The sequence below is a fragment of the Glycine soja genome, chromosome 8, assembly GCF_004193775.1.
Source record: "Glycine soja cultivar W05 chromosome 8, ASM419377v2, whole genome shotgun sequence".
Classification (NCBI taxonomy): Eukaryota; Viridiplantae; Streptophyta; class Magnoliopsida; order Fabales; family Fabaceae; genus Glycine; species Glycine soja.
The window spans coordinates 29,618,986-29,640,476 of NC_041009.1; positions in this window are offsets into that span (position 1 = coordinate 29,618,986).

Below are 21,491 nucleotides of genomic sequence, written 5' to 3' on the forward strand. Positions count from 1 at the left end.
ACCAAAAGAAACTTCAGCTCCTGGTTCACCCTTTGTACCATCATCCCCATCATCCACCAAAGCGCCATCAATCCAGGAACAACCTGAATTCCATATCCAACCCATACAGATGATTCCTGGTCAAGCCCCTGTTCCTGAAAAACTGGTTCCCAAACGACAACAGGGTGTGAAGATTTCTGAAAACCCTAGCCTTGCAACAAGTCCTAGGGAAGTAGACACAGAGATGGATAAGAAGATCCGCAGTATTGTGAGTAACATTCTGAAAAATGCCTCTGTTCCTGATGCTGATGAAGATGTTCCAACATCTTCCACCCCAAATGCTTCTGTGCCTGATGTTGAGAAAGATGTTCCAACATCTTCCGCCCCAAATGCCGAAGTCCTCTCTTCCTCCAGCAAAGAGAGATCAACAGAGGAAGATGATCAAGCCGCAGAGGAGACTCCTGCACCACGGGCACCAGAACCTGCTCCAGGTGACCTCATTGACCTAGAAGAGGTAGAATCTGATGAGGAACCCATTGCCAACAAATTGGCACCTGGCATTGCAGAACGATTACAAAGCCGAAAAGGAAAAACCCCCATTAAGAGATCAGGACGAATCAAGACTATGGCACAGAAGAAGAGCACTCCGATCACTCCTACCACATCCAGACGGAGCAAAGTTGCAATCCCTTCCAAGAAGAGGAAAGAAATTTCCTCATCTGACTCTGATGATGATGTCGAACTAGATGTTCCCGACATCAAGAGGACCAAGACATCAGGGAAGAAGGTGCCTGGTAATGTCCCTGATGCACCATTGGACAACATCTCATTCCACTCCATTGGCAATGCTGAAAGGTGGAAATTCGTGTATCAACGCAGACTTGCCTTGGAAAGAGAACTGGGAAGAGCTGCCTTGGATTGCAAGGAGATCATGGACCTCATCACGGCTGCTGGACCGCTGAAGACTGTCACCAAGTTGGGAGATTGCCATGAGAGTCTAGTCAGGGAATTCATTGTCAACATTCCCTCTGACATAACAAACAGAAAGAGTGATGAGTATCAAAGAGTGTTTGTCAGAGGAAAATGTGTTAGATTCTCCCCTGCTGTGATCAACAAATACCTGGGCAGACCAACAGATGGAGTGGTGGACATTACTGTTTCTGAGCATCAAATTGCCAAGGAAATCACTGCCAAACAAATCCAGCATTGGCCAAAGAAAGGGAAGCTGTCTGCAGGGAAGCTAAGTGTGAAATATGCAATCCTGCACAGGATTGGAACTGCAAACTGGGTACCCACCAATCATACTTCCACTGTTGCCACAGGTTTGGGTAAATTTCTGTATGCTGTTGGAACCAAGTCCAAATTTAATTTTGGAAACTATATATTTGATCAAACTGTTAAGCATTCAGAATCCTTTGCTGTCAAATTACCCATTGCCTTCCCAACTGTATTGTGTGGCATTATGTTGAGTCAACATCCCAATATTTTAAACTACACTGACTCTGTGATGAAGAGAGAATCTCCTCTATCCCTGCATTACAAACTGATTGAGGGGACACATGTCCCAGACAGTGTCTCGACATCAGGGAAAGCTGCTGCCTCAGGTGCTGTGTCCAAGGATGCTCTGATTGCTGAACTCAAGGACACATGCAAGGTGCTGGAAGCAACCATCAAAGCCACCACAGAGAAGAAGATGGAGCTGGAACGGCTGATCAAAAGGCTCTCAGAAAGTGGCATTGATGATGGAGAAGCAGCTGAGGAAGAAGAAGAAGCAGCTGAGGAAGAAGATGCTGCAGCAGAGGAAGAGGAAGATGCAGCAGAGGATACTGAATCAGATGATGATGATTCTGAAGCCACCCCATGACCATCAGACCTTTATTTTTGCTTTTTACTTTTACTAGCTAAAGGGGCATGTCCCTTTGAACAATTAATTACTATTGGTCTGTAATATTTGCACCTTAAGTTCATGCATTCTACTTTTGTCAAATTCTGTCTAAAAAGGGGGAGTAATAGTATTATATGCATGATTTTGTGTATGCAGTAGTAGTATTATGCATGACTTATGATTTAGAGAAGTAGGATACGATGTATGCATGATTCATGATTTTGAGGGGGAGTTGTATGTATATGATTTTGAGGGGGAGACTGCTGCTGCTGATGATGACTGATGTAAGCTACTAGTAGCTGATAGAAGATGCTGCAGTAAGAGCATGGAGACAAGGGAAAGCTGATGTCACATGAGATGTCTTGACATCCTGGAAAAGACTAGTAGCTGATAGAAGATGCTGCAGTAAGAGCATGGAGACAGGGGGAGCAGAAGAAGAAAGCTGATGTCATGTGAGATGTCTTGACATCCTGGAAATGACTTGCAACTTGCAGAATTTCCGCTGTGCTTGATTACTCTGATAATGAAAGTTGCTGATCCCACTTGCATAACTGCTCGTACCTGCTCAGGAAGTGTCTAAGTATGTTTTAGACAAAATTTGCCAAAGGGGGAGATTGTTAGTGCTTAGCTTTACTAAGCTTTAAAAGATTGGCTAAGATTTTGTTAAAACATAAGCACTTAGACAATGAAGGAAAGCTGGAGTTGCTGCACATGATGTCCAACGTTATGTCAAAGAATAAGATCGGGCTGCACAATGCACAAGGCAAGATAAAGTGTCAAATGAAGAATTGAAGCTGCAGGATTCACGATGTCGGATACAATGTCCAGGACATCCTGCCTGAAAATACTGGAATTGCTAAAAGCATTGAAGCTGCAGGATCCACGATGTCGGATACAATGTCCAGGACATCCTGCCCGAAAATACTGGAGTTGCTAAAAGCATTGAAGTTGCAGGATCCACGATGTCGGATACGATGTCCAGGACATCTTGCCCGAAAATACTGGACATATAAATCTGTTATATCTTTAACAGATTATTGTGCAGTTAGCAAGAGATTAGATGATCTATCTTTAGGAACGAATTAAAAGATAATTAAAGTTCGAATTACAAACTAGAAGAGTTCGTTCAGGGATTAAAGATTAAAGATAAAAACTAAAAGATCAAACGTTATCTTTTAGTTCTTTAAGTGCAGATTTTCAGGAAGAATGATAGATCTCATCCAGCACAAGCTGTTGCAGCCCAGACCCACACACTGCTATAAAAACATGGAGGCTGCACGAGTTCTGTACCAAGTCCGGGATTGAAGAGTTGTTTTGTGAGTTTTGGGACTTGAGTGTTTTGTGAGCCACCTTGATGGTACCCTAACATCAAGTGTTGGACCTGAGTGTGTAGAGTTGATCTCTAGTGTGTAGAGTTGATCTCTTTTGTTCAGAGAGCAATCTCTGGAGTGTCCTTGATTTAATTGTAAACACGGGAGAGTGTTTGAGAGGGAGTGAGAGGGGTTCTCATATCTAAGAGTGGCTCTTAGGTAGAGGTCGCACGGGTAGTGGTTAGGTGAGAAGGTTGTAAACAGTGGCTGTTAGACCTTGAACTAACACTATTTTAGTGGATTTCCTCCCTGGCTTGGTAGCCCCCAGATGTAGGTGAGGTTGCACCGAACTGGGTTAACAATTCTCTTGTGTTATTTACTTGTTTAATCTGTTCATACACTCAGAGATAATCTGCATGTTCTGAAGCGTGATGTCGTGACATCCTGTACGACATCTGGCATTGGTATCAGAATTTCAATCTACTTATCGTATATTGGCTAAGGCAGTCCAGGTCATGTGGTGAGACCTGCTGATGGCATACTACGCACTAAATCGTTCGACGAGGGTGTCAAAGTTGTTTTCGGACCTTGGTGGGAGTCCATTGTACCAAGTCAATGTTGCTCCTTTGAGGGATGTAGGGAAGACACGACATAAAATCACGTCGTCCTTGGTGTGGAGGTTCGCCTGTGTTAAGAAGGCGTCCAGATGCTCATTTGGATCAGTTGTCCCATCGTACTGCTCGAGGTTGAGTGGCTTCCACCCCAAGGGTATGTTTGCCTCCATAATGCGGTCGACAAAAGGGTGTCGATGAATGGTCCGCCCTACTAGATGACACATGTGGGAGAGACTTAAGTTGTCAAAAGTGTTGCTTGTGCATTAAGGGTGTGATTCCCCTTGTGTGCGTTCAAGCAAGGTTTGGGCGGATTGCTTGTCACCTTGGGGACGTCTAACACGAGCTTCTAGTTGGTCATGGTCAGCCTTTAGCTTTGTCAACTCTTCCTCGTGGTGTCGCTTCATCTCCGCAATGCAGTTTTAGACTTTTTGTAGAGGGTTTGTGTTTGTCATAGCTGCCAGATGAGGATGCAAGTCTGTGAGAGGGGTCTCGCGTCTGATGCCAGACCGAGTGCTAACTATGGATGGATGAGAGAGGATTGACAAGAGGTCGCGGGGTATGTTTTATCGCATCCCCACAGTGGGCACCAAATGCTCTTACCAAAATTTGAAATTGTGACACGTCAGGGTTGACGTAGTTGAGTGGGGTCCCGAACTTCACACGTCGGCTTTGAGGAGTGCCTTTGATAGGAGGGGCAACTTGCAAAACAAAGGACTCCAACACTCAAGTAAGAATATGTGTGAGGAAAGTAAAGCAAGTATATGTTGAAGTAAGCTCGTATAAGCGAAAGAGAAAAAGGGGCACATGCTTGTTGCCGTATGCTGAGTGTGTGAGTAGGTCGTGTAAATGGGTTCGATGGAACCTGCAGTTATAGTAGCTGAGCGTGGTTGTTGGTCCTTGTTTGTAGGGACTGTTGTAGCCTTTGCAGATAACTCCCGATTTATAGATAATAACTAGGAGCCTATAGATAATGTTAGAGATAAACATTTGTTTATAGATAAAAGGTAGAAGATAATCGTGCCTTGTAGATAATGTGTGGGCTTATAGATAATTTAATATCTGCCATCAGATAATATATTTGAATGTATTCAAATATGAGTAGGTTAGAGATAACCTATTAGTTGGGGTGCTCGGCTGCCAAGGATCAGGCGTTCGCGCTCCTATAGCAGGGCTAACGTTGAGGGTTGACACATGTCTTTGAATGCCAAGTAGGATGCCATGTGTACTTTGTGGGTTCTAGACATAGATTTTCCCTAAAGGTTATCATTTAATTGGGAATTGCATCACCCCTAGGTAGGTACATATAGGGTATTAAAGTCAATGTTTGTCAGTTATACATATAGTAGTATTGATACTAATGTTAATTAGTTATATCCACTTATTCGTATAAATAATTAATGTTAGCTTGTAATGGGCCTTTTATGCAGAAGGGAAAATAGAAGCTCCACAAAATTAGGCCTTATGATTTAAAGACTTGACAACTACCATTTCAGTGTGATTTTAGGAAATTTAACCAGGTACATTTTGAACTCAATGTTGAATTGATATACCTAGGTCACAAGCATGATGCATATGCAATGACTTACATTTAAGTCAGTAAATTTATTAGATTATGATTCAACTGATCATATTCATTGCAATATCCTTCAATGTATATAGTATTCAATACTATAATGAAAGATATTGTGTTGCATATCACTCTCAAGATATTGGCCAACATTTTTTACAATTATTTCCTCATTGATTATTGGGAAGTGACTTGAACACCAATTTAATTTTGTATTTTGGTACAAAGCAGCTAGCTCGTTCGTAGTTTTGCACTACTTTGGAAGTTTTCCTTGTTCATCTAGTTCTAGAAACTTTATTTGTTTATGCTATAAATAGGACTTTGTTTTGATGTCATGTAAGGATATGCATACTACTGATACCAGAGTCAAGAGGTTGTGACTAAATCTTACTAATAAGACCATTAATACCCTGTCAGTCCCAAGCTTATTGATCAAACCTATCTATCCTTAAAACACTAGCAATGTCTAAAATAGAAACAACATGCATTATTTAACTAGTAATGCTTACAAAATCCATAGAAGTGACACTGAACAGGTAAAACACAAACACCAACCAAAAAAAAAGAACATTTACCTTCAACCTAAGGTCAAGTTAAGTTACACAATGTAATTGCATTTGAAGTCCAATAACCTGTAAGGATTAATGACTTCATGTCTATAGGAATGGTGATGGGAATAGAAAGCTAGTGTTAAGATCTTCATTTTAAATGGGAAAATGATCAAAGGCTTTGTAAAGCAATGGGTTAATGATGGATTTGTATGAGGCAACATCTAAAGGACAAAAAGTACTACTACTACTATTAGTGGTTAAGGGTTGTGAATCATTGTAATTGTTAGAACAGTACTGGCCGGCTAAGGTAGTTTTCTTTGTCATTGGATAAATATTTTATGAACAAATTTGGGTAGTGTTTTCTTGATCTTTGGTTAGAATATGATGATAAGAGGTTCTTGTTTCAGGTAGGGAAGAGACCCAAGCGTGAAACAAAGTTGTTTGAGTTGTAGCATTAGTTTTCTTGAATATCTTGTAGATAGCCCAAGATTCCTGCATATGTTCAAAACCAAGTTAATTAAAGAAGTCCAAAAAATGATGTTCTTCACGACCACAAACACTTGAAAATTGAAACTCCTAACTAACTTGCTAAAAAAAGAGATTAACGATATGTCTAGATTCAAGACAGAAGATATTTTTAAGATCTTTCTCTGCTAAATTAAATATAGAACTTTTCTTAATAAAAAAATTCTCTAAAAATCATTCAGCATTGTCCAAATAGACTTTTGATCAGTGTCTATTTGGTTAAGCATTCAAATCATGTTTTAACTTAAGAAAAAAAACCATGTCTTCCAAGGCACAAAATTAAAAGCTATATTAGAAGCTTTTTTTTAATGCCAGTTGCTTTGAGGTAAACGCTTACACAAAAACTATGAAGATATCAATTCATTTCTCTAATTTTATCCTTATCTTGAGACATCTCGACAAAGTGGAACAATAGCAATAGCAAAGCCTCAATGGAGTACGAGAGTAATATTGTCAAGTCAAAAGATCTTTCTCTACAAAATCCTTGGGCAAAAACCTTAACCAAATGATTTTTTGAAACAGTAATAGTATCAATCAACACAGATTTGTGTGTGTGAGAGAGTAAATTACATTGACCTACTTGAGGTTTAAGAAACACATGCAAACTCCCTCTTTAGGTTCAGAAATTACACTGCCCTATCCTATTTTTAATTTTTTTAATATTAGACAAATAACCCTAGCCCAAAATTTAGAAGTTTACCAAAGACAAATATACCTACTGTCTACATTTGTTCAACACACATAGTTAGTTGATATTTGATAATAACCATTTAAAATTAACTAAAGTGAATGTACAATATACAACTAACTAGAGAAAGTGATTTCATATTACAAATTACTACACATTATACAAAATTAGCATAGACAGGATTTGACGTAAGAAAATCTAAAACTTCTGATACCCCAGTTGCATTAATTCAACTTATACCATAAAAAAATCGGTGCTTACTAATTAATTTTTCTTCAATGTTTTTGTAGATGACCTCAATAGAAGATACAAAAAACATAATGAAGGGTTCTCATATGTTTGCTTAAATTTATATCCATTAAGGTAATCAAACTCTATGCAATTATTTATATGATTCCAAAGCAATATGATTTGTTTTAAGATTTAAGCACATCATGAATTTTTTAGAGATATGAACCTAAGAAGCTTTTAGAAGAAATATAGTAGCATATAAAATTAATTAAGGCAATCACCTTGGATGAGGGTTTACCTTCACCACTTTCTGACCATACTTTCGCCACCTGTACCCATCATCCAAAAGATCAACTTTACTTCTTGTTTGCATGATGATTTTGGGTTCTGTGACAGTCTTCTGAGACAGAGGTACTTCAGAAACCCCAACATCAGTATTCCTGAAAAGCAGAAATTTAGACTACATCATAAAGAATTATAGAAGTGCATAGTTTTATGATAAAGGATCAACATGGATAAACTTGCCTTCTCTTATGGTTTGGCTCGCCATCATCTACCTCTTCCCTATTATCTACATCACTCATTTCCTCACTCTCCTAACACTCCATCAATCCCTCCAATAATACCAAAGACTTCATTAATTCACATATTGAATGCACCAAACATCAACTCCTCGTCTGCACATAGGCGATTCAAAATTTCAAATACCCAGAAATCCTCAGACACTATTGAATCAGTCCACTAAAAACACAACACATGTCACTGCAGAATTGTACTAAAATCATAACACATGTCATTGTACAACACATGCCCACTAAAATCAATTTCTTCTTTGACCTCCAACATTCATTAGCAAGAATGGTGATCTTGTCTATGTACTTTAGGGATAGTGTTAGAACAAATGAAAGTTTGAAAGAAAAAGAAAGAAAAAAAAACTTCAAGTCCCACATCGCTCAGGATAAACACTTGAATAGTGTTTCACTCCCTATATATAGAGAGCTCATTTCTTCTTTTTTTCCTGGCCCTAGTTGAGAAGCATTTCCTCAAATTTTCTTTCTCCCTCCCATATTTCAGCCGATGCATTTCCGGCAAACTTCTCCCTCTTTCTTTCTGTCGCTCTAATATTTTTTGGTTGCCTTTAAGAGTGACTTTGTAAGTCATATTTTTTGGTTGCCTTTAAGAGTGACTTTGTAAGTCATATTTTTTGGTTGCCTTTAAGAGTGACTTTGTAAGTCATATTTTTCGGTGTAAGTCATATTTTTCGGTTGCCTTTAAGAGTGACTTTGTAAGTCATATTTTTCGGTTGGTTTTAAGAGTGACTTTTAAAGTCACATTTCTCGGTTGCCTTTTAGAGTGACTTTTCAAGTCATACAAGAGGGTGTAATTCTAGAAAAGGTTCCCTCAGTGCAGTGGGAATCTTATACAGTGATCTGGGCTGTTTTATCCTGGGGACGTCGTGGTTGATAGTCTGCTTGCACAATTTTTGGCAGTGCCACGAAACGTCTTAAAGAAAGAGACATTGTCCGCGACTCAGCCAGTAATTTTTTCGGTTTGTCATAAACTATTGTTACAACAATTTTAAGACGTTTTCGGTTCTGCTATGGCTACCGTAGATATTACTGGCTCGAACAACAATGACCTCAACAAACCTTTTAGGTTTGAAGGGTATCATTTCAAACGTTGGCAACAAAAGATGATGTTTTATTTAACTATGAGAAAAGTTGTCTATGTTTTGAACACTGATATTCCAGTGGTACTTGAGGATGCTGAGAAGGAAGTGAAGGATAAAATGACTATGGAATTAGCTCTCTGGAATGAAAATGATTACCTATGCAAGAATTTCATTCTGAATGGGTTAGCTAATGATCTCTATGATTATTATAGCCCATATAAGTCTGCCAAATTAGTTTGGCTGGCTTTGGAAAGGAAGTATGATACTGAGGAAGCTGGGACTAAAAAGTATGTTGTTAGCCGCTACCTCAAGTATCAAATGACTGATGATAAATCAATAGAGTCTCAATCCCATGAGATAGAGAAAATTGCTCAAGAGTCATACATAGCTGTGATAACTGAGATTAATATGATTGGAGGATCAGATGGATGGTGGATAGACACTGGCGCCTCCCGCCATGTCTACTATGATCGTGCTATGTTTAAAACATACACGAATATTGAAAATAAGAAAGTGTTGTTGGGTGATTCCCACACCACTACTGTTGCTGGAACTGGAGATGTTGAACTGAAGTTTACCTCTGGAAAGACTTTGGTTCTCAAAGATGTGATGCATACTCCAGAGATGAGAAAGAATCTGGCATTCTAGACTTTGTCATATAAATAGTCGTTGCATATCTAATATGAGTAACTTAGGTTTTATTCCAAAGCTATCTTTAAATCACTTTGAAAAATGTGTTTTTTGCAGTCAATCTAAAATAACTAAGAAATCACATAAATCAGTAGTTAAAGAATCTGAGCCATTGGATTTAATACATTCTGATATATGTGAATTTGATGGAACGTTGACCGGAAATGGAAAACGATATTTTATCACTTTTATTGATGACTGCTCTGATTATACATATGTATATCTTATGAAAAATAAAAGTGAAGCGCTTGACATGTTTAAGTTATTTGTAACAGAAATTGAAAATCAATTCAATAAGAAAATTAAGAAACTTCGAAGTGATAGAGGCACAGAGTATGATTCCAGTTTGTTTAATGAGTTTTATAATTTGCATGAAATCATACATGAAATGACTGCTCCATATTCACTTGAAATGAACGGTAAAGCTGAAAGAAAGAACAGAACTTTTACAGAATTAGTTGTAGCTACTATGTTGAGTTCTAGTGCAACATCTTTTTGGTGGGGCGAAATTTTGTTAACTGTTTGTTATGTGCTAAATAGAATCCCCAAATCAAAAAGCAAGACATCTCACTATGAGATATTAAAGAAAAGACAACCAAATTTGTCTTATTTGAGAACTTGGGGATGTTTGGCCTATGTAAGGATCCCAGATCCTAAGAGGGTTAAACTTGCAAGTAGAGCCTATGAATGTGTGTTCATTGGTTATGCTATTAACAGCAAAGTGTATAGGTTTTATGACCTAAACGCAAAAGGGATCATAGAGTCAAATGATGCTGATTTTTATGAAAATAAATTTCCTTTTAAATTAAGGGATAGTGGGGGTACTTCATCCAATTATCTTCCTGCTATTAGTAGTGAAAATCTTGCACAACCAGAACCAGATATAGAGCCTCGAAGAGGTAAGAGAGCAAGAATTGCTAAAGATTATGGGCCCGATTATATGGCTTATACATTAGTGGAGGATCCATCAAACCTCCAAGAAGCTTTGTCTTCTTTGGATGCTGACTTGTGGCAAGAAGCCATTAATGATGAGATGGATTCTTTTGAATCTAACAAGACATGGCATTTAGTAGACTTGCCTCCTGGTTGCAAACCAATTGGTTGTAAATGGATCTTGAAAAAGAAACTAAAACCTGATGGTACTGTGGATAAATACAAGGCTCGCCTTGTAGCCAAGGGTTTTAGGCAAAGAGAGAATGTGGATTTCTTCGACACCTTTTCACCAGTCACTAGAATAACATCTATTCGGGTGCTAATATCTCTTGCTGCTATTCACAGTCTAGTGGTACACCAAATGGATGTTAAAAGTGCTTTTTTAAATGGTGAATTGGAAGAGGAAATCTATATGGAACAACCTGAAGGGTTTGTGATTCATGGACAAGAAGATAAAGTCTGCAAGTTAGATAAATCTTTGTATGGCCTAAAACAAGCACCTAAGCAGTGGCATGAAAAGTTTGATAACTTAATAGTCTCGAATGGGTTTAAGGTGAATGAAAGTGACAAATGCATTTACTACAAATCTGTAAATAATATTTGCACTATCATATGTGTATATGTCGATGACCTTCTCATATTTGGTTCAAATATTTATGTAGTGAACAATGTGAAATCATTGTTGTGTAACAACTTTGATATGAAAGACCTCGGAGAAGCAAGCGTAATCCTTGGTATTAAGATTACTAGGTCAAAAGAGGGAATTTCTCTGGATCAATCTCACTACATTGAGAAGATCTTAAAGAAATATGACTACTTTGACTGTAAACCTGCTAGTACACCATATGATCCAAGTGTAAAACTGTTTAAGAACACTGGTGAAGGTATACGACAAACTGAGTACGCAAGTATCGTTGGCAGCCTTAGGTATGCCACTGATTGTACTAGACCCGACATAGCCTATGTTGTGGGATTATTATGCAAGTTTACCAGTAGACCTAGTATGGAGCACTGGCACGCTATTGAAAGGGTAATGAGGTACCTTAAAAGAACCATAAATCTTGGATTACATTATAAAAGGTTTCTCGCTGTACTTGAAGGATACAGCGATGCAGATTGGAACACTCTTTCAGATGATTCCAAAGTAACCAGCGGCTATATATTTAGCATAGCTAGTGGGGCTGTTTCTTGGAAGTCAAAGAAACAGACTATCTTAGCTCAGTCCACTATGGAATCTGAGATGATAGCACTAGCAACTGCTTGTGAGGAAGCAAGTTGGCTAAGAAGCTTACTTGCAGAGATTCCTTTATGGGAAAGACCGATACCAGCTGTGTTGATCCATTGTGTTAGTACCGCGGCTATTGCAAAAATTGAGAACCGTTATTACAATGGTAAGAAACGATAGATACGCCGTAAGCACAACACTGTTAGAGAATTACTCTCAACAAGAGCTGTTAGAGTGGATCACGTATGCACTGATGATAATTTAGCAGATCCTTTGACGAAAGGATTAGCTAGAGAGAAATTCCATAACACTTCTAGAAGAATGGGACTATTGCCCTTACTGCGATGATCATTCATGACGGTAACCCGACCTATATGACTGGAGATCCCAAGAACTAGGTTCAATGGGTAATAACAAGTTATGAAGTGATATGAGATGAACATGCTGTTATAAGTGAAAGCAACATGATTCCTGAAGTAACAAGAGGATGAGTTATGGAAAAAAATTCATAATTCTTAATGAGATCTATGCTCTGCATTGAGTGGAGTACCTAGGCTACAAGAGTACTCTTAATAGACTCACCTATGTGAATGTTGAAGTGGGGGCCGCTTCGTATGAAATTTTGGACAAAACTTTCTAGAGCGTTCACTATACCGGGATAGACGCGCATGGCCTTTAACGCATGGGCTTTATAGAATACACCTATGAAAAGGTTGTGTGTGGTTTGATGTCGGAGATAGAGTTCAAGACTTCGAGTCACTCTAATAAAATCTGAATCTTACTCACTATGCAAAGGTTCAAGTTGTATGACACCTTTGTTTATGCACAATTTTATGAAATCCTCGAAAATCTTCTTTTCAAATTTCAAGTGGGGGATTGTTAGAACAAATGAAAGTTTGAAAGAAAAAGAAAGAAAAAAAAAAAGAAAAAAAAGCTTCAAGTCCCACATCGCTCAGGATAAACACTTGAATAGTGTTTCACTCCCTATATATAGAGAGCTCATTTCTTCTTTTTTCCTTGCCCCAGTTGAGAAGCATTTCCTCAACTTTTCTTTCTCCCTCCCATATTTCAACCGATGCATTTCCGACAAACTTCTCCCTCTTTCTTTCTGTCGCTCTAATATTTTTTGGTTGCCTTTAAGAGTGACTTTGTAAGTCATATTTTTTGGTTGCCTTTAAGAGTGACTTTGTAAGTCATATTTTTTGGTTGCCTTTAAGAGTGACTTTGTAAGTCATATTTTTCGGTTGCCTTTAAGAGTGACTTTGTAAGTCATATTTTTCAGTTGCCTTTAAGAGTGACTTTGTAAGTCATATTTTTCGGTTGGTTTTAAGAGTGACTTTTAAAGTCACATTTCTCGGTTGCCTTTTAGAGTGACTTTTCAAGTCATACAAGAGGGTGTAATTCTAGAAAAGGTTCCCTCAGTGCAGTGGGAATCTTATACAGTGATCTGGGCTGTTTTATCCTGGGGACGTCGTGGTTGATAGTCTGCTTGCACAATTTTTGGCAGTGCCACGAAATGTCATAAAGAAAGCGACATTGTCCACGACTCAGCCAGTAATTTTTTCGGTTTGCCATAAACTATTGTTACAACAGATAGTGAGTCAGTGAGAGAAGGTAGCCTGAACTCATTCATCATCCAATCAGTTTTCACTCCTTTGGCAGGTCTGTCAGTCCTTGTAGCTCTCCAGAACCCAGCTCCAGTTACCATATTAGGCCTTACACTGTTTTAGTATTTTTTTTGTCCCTGGTATAGTAGAAATACCGGTCTTTCTCTCCTGTGGTGGCCAACTCTACACACATAAAAATCATAAATCTTTTAGATAATGTATGTCATTAGAGACCTTTAAATAATAACAGAAGAATATATATATATATATATATAGAGAGAGAGAGAGAGAGAGAGAGAGAAAGAGAGAGAGAGAGAGCCAAGCTAATTAAGTTTAGCGTAATAAGAGTGAGGTATGTGTCTTAATTGGAAGATCCCAAGGGTCAAATTTGTAGATATCAAGCTGCTTGATCCATGCCACATGACCTGGTTACTTTCGTGTTTAAAAGTTTTACAACTTGTATATCCAATTGTTGAATTATTTTGGGTGTCATATACATATTGGATAGGAAATGTCAAGTGTCAATAACAGTATTTTTGAGTATATTAAGAACCTGTCTGTACTTGTTTCATACTTTCATTTAGGCCTCTTGCCATTTAAACGTGTTTTATGTTATTTTGTCATGAATATTCCATTTCCATGTTTCAGGTATGTGAAAAGAGAGCATTTCATTGATGTTACTGAAGTGTTTAGTGTACTTAATGCTGAGAAGAAATATCGGACAACAAAACTTGCTTTATATTTAATGGTTTTCATTGTTACTATCTTTAGGTTTGTCACACCCTTACAATAGAACATGCTTATGTACTGTGCTTTAGCTTGGATGGTGTTATTGCTTAACATTGTATCTATTTCATTTTTCTAATTAAGGCCATCCATTAGGATTCTTGCTGCAGCAAGAGTAATATTCTACAATTCCAAGTTTGAAGAATTAGATATTCGGTCGAATCCTTTAGGATTTTAGGATAATTTTGTAATCCTCCTAAAACATGCAATCTATATTGTTCTTTAGTATACTAGTATTTATCTCCTTAGGAAATTAACCATTTCAGATCCCATGGTTTTAGTCTTTTAGAGACTCTTAGAATCCTTTAATTACAATTTATTGACAAGCCCCTCTCCAATATTTTTTTTCCTCTTTAATTCATTAAATCTCCAACATTCAAACAAATGAGTGAATTTTTGTCAAGTGACCTTGATTCATTGATGTTTACTTTTGAAATTGTAATTGTTTTTGTGCCATACATACACATAAGCTTACACATATGACAATGCTTGGGTTCCTTGTCTACATGTATCATGTGACCTAAATAAAAGTTCAAAGTATTTTGTCCTCCAAAATCAAAATTTGAAAAATATAGAACATACCAAATGTAATTATGCGAGTTTAAAAGATTTGCTTCTTTTAAGAAGAAAAAAAGGATTATGAATTTGTTGCATATTAATATACTCTTATTCTTTTAAAATAATTACGCGTGAGATATTATTAGTAATTATTTACTTCCTTTTGGAAAAATAACTTGTACAATTCTGGTTCACCAATTCTTTTTATATGATTAAATTGAAAAGATCAAACTTCTATTTCATGGGAGTGCCATCCTTTTTTTATGATTGTCATCATTAATCCACTTGTAGTTTTATGTTTTGGAGAATAAGTTATCATATCCTGGTTTGTTCTTGCCTCTTTTCTACCTAATAAAGTGGTTGTTGCAATTGGAAGAGCATCATTCTACCTCATTTTTATTGTTGTATATTTGATTCTCATTTAAGAATCAACCAATTTCCACTGTTAGTTAATAAATTCCATGTCATGAACCAAGAAACAAAATATGAGAATTTAGAGAGAGAGACACAAAAATAGCGAATAAATAAAGACAAAGAATATTGCCCATGTATTCAATTCCAGTTATATGTCTTCCCCTAAATGTTTCATCCAACTTGATAGCTTCTCCATCATCATCCAACTAGTCACCCCCTGCTACAATTGTCACCTACAAGCACTTTTCAGGGCATTGGTTCATTAGAATAATAGACAATTGGCCACAGTGTAAAAACTTACCTTTCATTAGTCAAGCATATTCTTGATATGGAAGCTGCTTTGTTCCCCTGTTTCCAACAGAAATGAACTATCAGATGCTCGTTGTGTTGGGGAGGCCCCTACCCTACTGTGAATAATATTTTCAATAATATTCATCAATTAAAATTGTATTGCCTATATAATTAAAATTGTAATCCTCAATTCAGTTGGCCAATAATATTTTCATCTTCTCTTTTGTAAGCTTTTTTGCCTCTCAAATATTCTCTCTTTAGAATTCTTTTAGCTTGAGTCCAGGCCTCGAGATTGGTGATTTGACCCAACAATTTTAGCACATAGCTGACAGCTCCTCATCCACCATGGTGATAGCTAGAGTTAGGTCATGAGACCAAATTATAAGAAATTGAAACCAGTGAACCATTTTGTTGTCCTAGCTGATGAAGGCTAATTGTACCTTCTCTGCTGCTTTTGCTATGTAACCAAGTGAATTTTTCAATAAAAAATAGGATAGTTCTAACCAAGTGAGTTTTGCCGAAAAATCAATGCTTCATATTAAGTTTTTTGCAGTCACCACCCAGGGAAGAATAACATTTACTCATGAATATAATTAAAATAATGAATAAGTAACAACCAACATTAGTGGACCACTTACATGTATCCAACCTAAAGGAAAAAGTGATAAGCTGTCTGAACTTCAAATATTTCTTCTTCGTTCAATGTTTGACACTAGATATTAAAATCCAATTAGATGCACAATTGCTGAATGAAAAAATAACATTAGACAAAAGAAAAAAACATCAATGAACCATGAGAAATTACAATCCTTTGAATCTCCTAAATCCAATGAGTACTTGATAATGTGCTAATTCTATTAATACAAGTAAGCTTGTAAATTAGTTCTAAAGATTGTATAAGTTGGGCATTTTAGTCCTAAAATTTAAAAGAAAAAAAATCCTATGTTAGTCCCTAAGTTTGCAAAAAAGTCATTCAAATTAGTCATTTTCTAATTTATTTTCCATTGTTGGTTTGCACCAAATAAGATTAAAGTGAATGATATTTTGCAAAGTCAGACTAATAAAGGATTTTTAAATCTCAAGGACTGAAAGGCCAAACACATACAATCTCAAGGACTAATTTGGAAATAAAGTGATTGCAAATAAAGTGTTAGTCAATGCGTATGACCTAACTGATTTGCATACGACACTTAGTCTGCCCTGAGTGTTGACCAGTAGTAGCTAGAACGCACCACCTTTGTTGCAAGAGGTCGTCCCTCTGTATTGAGACCGTAAATTCCTTCGTGGAGTTCTCTCATTACATAATCTACCTGTTGGCTGTTCAGGCACTTTAACAAGGGCGTTGTCAACCCTCTTCTAAATAACACACCATCAAGGATGACTTAGTAGCTGGCCTTCCGTTTCAAGCGTTGGGCTTCATTCTCATCTGATGGCAACATCCCCCTAATTATAAAATTTTTGTAAGGGGTAATCCAGTATGGTTCCTGCTCTTCTCCAGTCATAACTTCTTTGGTGTCTATGGTGGGAGTTTGAAGCGTCTCCTGGATGATAGTCTTGAGGTGTCTTGTCTTTTTAGTGTTGCTCTGGTGTTGCTCTCCCTGGGTATGTAGTACATCTCAAAGCATTCAAAATTGTCAATGAGAGTTTTGGCAATGTGGTAGTACTTGAGAAGCAATGTCTCCTTGGTCTGGTATCTGTTGGCAACTTTTCCCTAGACAAGTTGTGAGTCTGTATAGCATCGTAGCTTCTTGGCCATGACTTCTCTTGCTAGTTTTAGACCTACAATGAGTGTCTCATACTCGGCCTGATTGTTTGAGGCTTTGAAGTTGGGCTTGAGGGCTTGCTCTAGGGTGGCATTGTTCGGGCCTTCAAGGATGATTCATGTCCCACTCCCATTCTCGTTAGACGTGTCGTTAACGTAGAGGCTCCACCAGTTTGGGGTGGTTTGGTCATTCCCAGCGAATTCTACCAAGAAGTCTACCATGAATTGTGTTTGCATGGGGACGCGGGGTTCGTACTGGTGGAGGTAATGAGTGATAGTGTCACCTTTTCTATCATTTGGTAGTGCTTCTCGACATCATGGAGTATGTGGTTGGAGAAGTAGATAAGGAGCGAGTGCTTCCCTTCCTCTTGTACAAGGGTTGAGCTAATGCTTCGTTGACTACTGAGAGATATAGGAGTAAGGGTACTCCTAGCCTGAGTCAACTCAAGACCAGCAGTGTAGCAATGCTCTACTTGAAGGCTAAGAAGGCTTGTTCGCAATTCTCGTCCCACAGGAATGGCTTAGTTTTCTTGAGCAATTTGTAGAACAACTTTACTTTTTCGACAAGCTTGGGGAGAAACCTGAACAAGGATGCTAGTCTTCCATTCAACTTCTAGACTTCTGGTAAGTTAGTAGGACTGTGCATCTCCAAGATAGCAATGCATTTATCGGCATTGGCTTCTATTCCCCGATGCATGATCATAAAACCTAAGAACTTGCCTTCATTGACCCTGAAAGTACATTTTTCAGGGTTGAGGCGCATATTGTATTTGTGAAGCTCTCTACAGACCTCTTCCAGGTATGCCTCATGTTGGGCTATGCTATTTGATGACCATGTCGTTGATAGAGACCTCGACATTCTGTCTGATTTGTTGCTTGAAAATCTAGTCCATCAATCATTGGTATGTAGCGCCTGCATTTTTTAGGCCAAAAGGCATGACCCTGTAGCAGAAGTTGGCATCTTCAGTGATCAATGTCGTCTTTTCCTCATCTAGAGCGTGCTTGCTGATCTAGTTGTATTTGGAGTAAGCGTCTAGGAAGCTTAGCACCTGGAACTCAAATGCTCCATCAGCTAGCCTGCCGATGCTGGGTAGAGGGTATGCATTTTTAGGGTATGCCTTGTTCATATCAGTATAGTCTGTGCATATTCACTATTTATCGTTGGCCTTTTTGACCATGACGATGTTAGCGAGCCAGGTGGAATATCTAACTTCTCTAATGAAGTTGGCATTGAGAAGTTTGTCCACTTCTTCTCTGATAGCTTTGCGTTGTTCTTCTCCCATCTTCCTTTTCTTTTGTGATACCAGTTTTTCTTGGGGACAGATGGCGAGCTTGTGGTAGATAATGCTGGGGTGGATTTTGAGCATGTCAGATGGCTACCAAGCGAACAGGTCTGCATTCCTATGTAGGACATCAGCGATGCACCTATGTTCATGGTTGGTGAGGTCCTTGTTGAGCTACGTACACTGCTCGGGTTTGGGTCTAAGTTGTAGCTTGACAAGCTCTTCAATAGGCTTTGGGCCTCTGTCATAAGTGTCATCATGCAGATCTGCATTGAATTCTTCATCTACGCTTACTTGGTAGACAGTCAATGCCCAGACTAGAGACCTTGTCCACGCTCATGACCTGAGTAGTATCATCCGTTGTGGGGTGAGGCTTGACAGGCTCCCTAGTGGGAGGATAAGGTGCCACCTTCAGGCTTTCTGCGCAGCACTGTCGTGCTTGCTTTTGATCGGCCTTGACAATCATGATCTCTCCCGTCAAGGTGGGGAACTTTATCTTTAGAAGTGATGTGTAGACAATGGCTCCGAGCTCGTTGAGTGTTTTCCTGCCAATCAAATAAAAGTAAAAAGGTATTTGCATCAAAGATTAAATACCTAATTGTAAAGCTCCTGAAGAGCTGGCCTTGACCGAAGGTAGTCATAAGGTCTACATAGCCTCTGGTCTTTACTCACTCCCTTGAAAAGCCGAGGAGTGGACCGGTGTGAGGTTGGATGGAGCTAGGCGAAACTTCAAGTCCTGGAATGTCTTCTAGTATAAAATATCAATGGAGCTGCCTTGGTTGATGAGGGCCTTGGACACCATGAAGTTGGCGATTATGATGGAGACGACCATAGGTCATCTTGGTTGATGAGGTTGATACCCTTGAAGTCTCTATCCGTGAAAGTGATAGGAGGAAGACTTCGTGGCGATGGTTTATCGACATAGTTGATGTTGATGTCCCATATGGCATGGAGGTGGTGCTTGTGGGACTGGCTAGATTGCTCTCTGTAGGAGAATCCTCCCGTAATGGTGTTGATCACCCCTCTTATTTGTTGGGCGGGTTCCTATTCTTGCGGAGGTTGTCGATCGCGTCTTAGCTGATTGTGTCTTTATCTTCCTCATTCTTTTGCTTTATCTCTTCTTTTGTCTGCATCGTGATTCCCATGTTGCTCCCCTTGGTGTCCACTGGGTTTCGCTCCTGCTTGGTGGTTGTTCGGCCTTATAACAAAATGGGCTAGGTATCCAGCCTGTATGAGCTCTTCTACTTTGTCCTTTAAGGCTCAACAATCTTTTGTGTTATGATGGATATCGCGATTGTATCTATAGTATTTGGTTGTGTCTAACCCCGGCCTAGGAGGTTTTGTCGGAGGTAGCCTAATGGGTACCTCCAAGTTGAAAGATTCCTTAAGAATTGTAGTTCGGTTGGCTATTAGGGGTGTGTAATGCTCGTACCTGGGCCTTTTTGGGAGAGGCTGGCGCTTGTCCAACTTGTGCCTCTTGTTCAACTTGTGTGAGTAGGTTCTTGGTGCTTCCTTCTTGCTTGTCATGCTTTTGTCCAGCTTGTCTGACTTCATTTCTGAATCTGAACATTTCTTCCATCTGGATGTAGCCTTTGGCTCGTTCACGCAACTCGTCCATGCTACTAAGGGTTTTTTGCACAGACTATTTGCAAACTTGTCAGGCCTCAAAGCGAGGAGCATGGAGTGTAGTGCTACCTCTGGGTTGAGATTGCGGATCTAGATGACAATGCATCCAAACCTATCCATGAATTTGCTGAGAGATTCATTATCTGCTTGTCGTAAACTAGCCAATGCGGTAAATGTCATATGTTGTGACCGACTGGTTGCATATTGCGCACTGAAACGCTCGATAAAGTGTCAAAGTTGTCGATGAACCTTGGAGGAAGTCCACCGTACCAAGTCAATGTCGCCCCTTTGAGGGACGTTGGGAAGACACGACATAGGATTTCATCTTCATTGGTGTACAAGTTTGCCTAGGTCAGGAAAGCATCCATATGTTCATTTGGATTGGTGTTCCTGTCATACCGCTCCAGGTTGAGTGGTTTCCAACCTAGGGGTATGTCAGCTTCTATGATGCGTCGATGAAGGGGTGTCGACGATTAGTCCTATCATTCCTTGGGGATTTACGTCTCATTGAAAATTGGAGTTGTTTGAAGACATTAGTTTTTATTTGGGTATGGAAGTGTCTCACGATGCTCAAGAATTCAAAGTGACCCCAATGAGGTTTGATGTGAGAGGTAATGTCTTGAGTTGGAGATTTGAGTTAGTATGTCCCGTGTAGGTCACTAATGATGTAAGCTCCAGTGGAGCTTGTAGGCCTAGGATCTTCTTCATCAATGGATTCTTTTGCTTCTTGGAAGATGAATGGCAGCGGAATGGAGAAGGAAGAGAGAGAGGAGACGCCACTTCAATGAGAAGATGAGTCTAGAAGAAGCTCACCACCATAGGAGGCCATGGATAAGAGCTTGGAGGAAGAAGGAGATGAATGAAGGTAGAGGAAGAGAAGAACATGAAATTTTGTGCTCTAAAAGAGCTCTGAAATCTGAAGTTTAATTTTCAAATGATCAAAGTTCCAAAAAACGCACACACATTATCTCTATTTATAGCCTAAGTGTCACACAAAATGGGAGGGAAATTTGAATTTCAATTCAAATTTCACTTGAATTTGTGGAGCCAAACTTTGGAGCCAAAATTTCACTAATTATGATTAGTGAATTTTAGTTATGGTTCAGCCCACTAATCCAAGATCAATTCCAAGATTCTCCACTAAGTGTGCTTAGGTGTCATGAGGCATGTAAAGCATGAAGGACATGCACAAAGTGTAACTATATAATGTGGCAATGGGGTGTAGTAAGCAAATGCTCACCTCCCCCTCTAAAATTTAATTGGATTGGACTTCTACCAATTCAATTAAATTTAT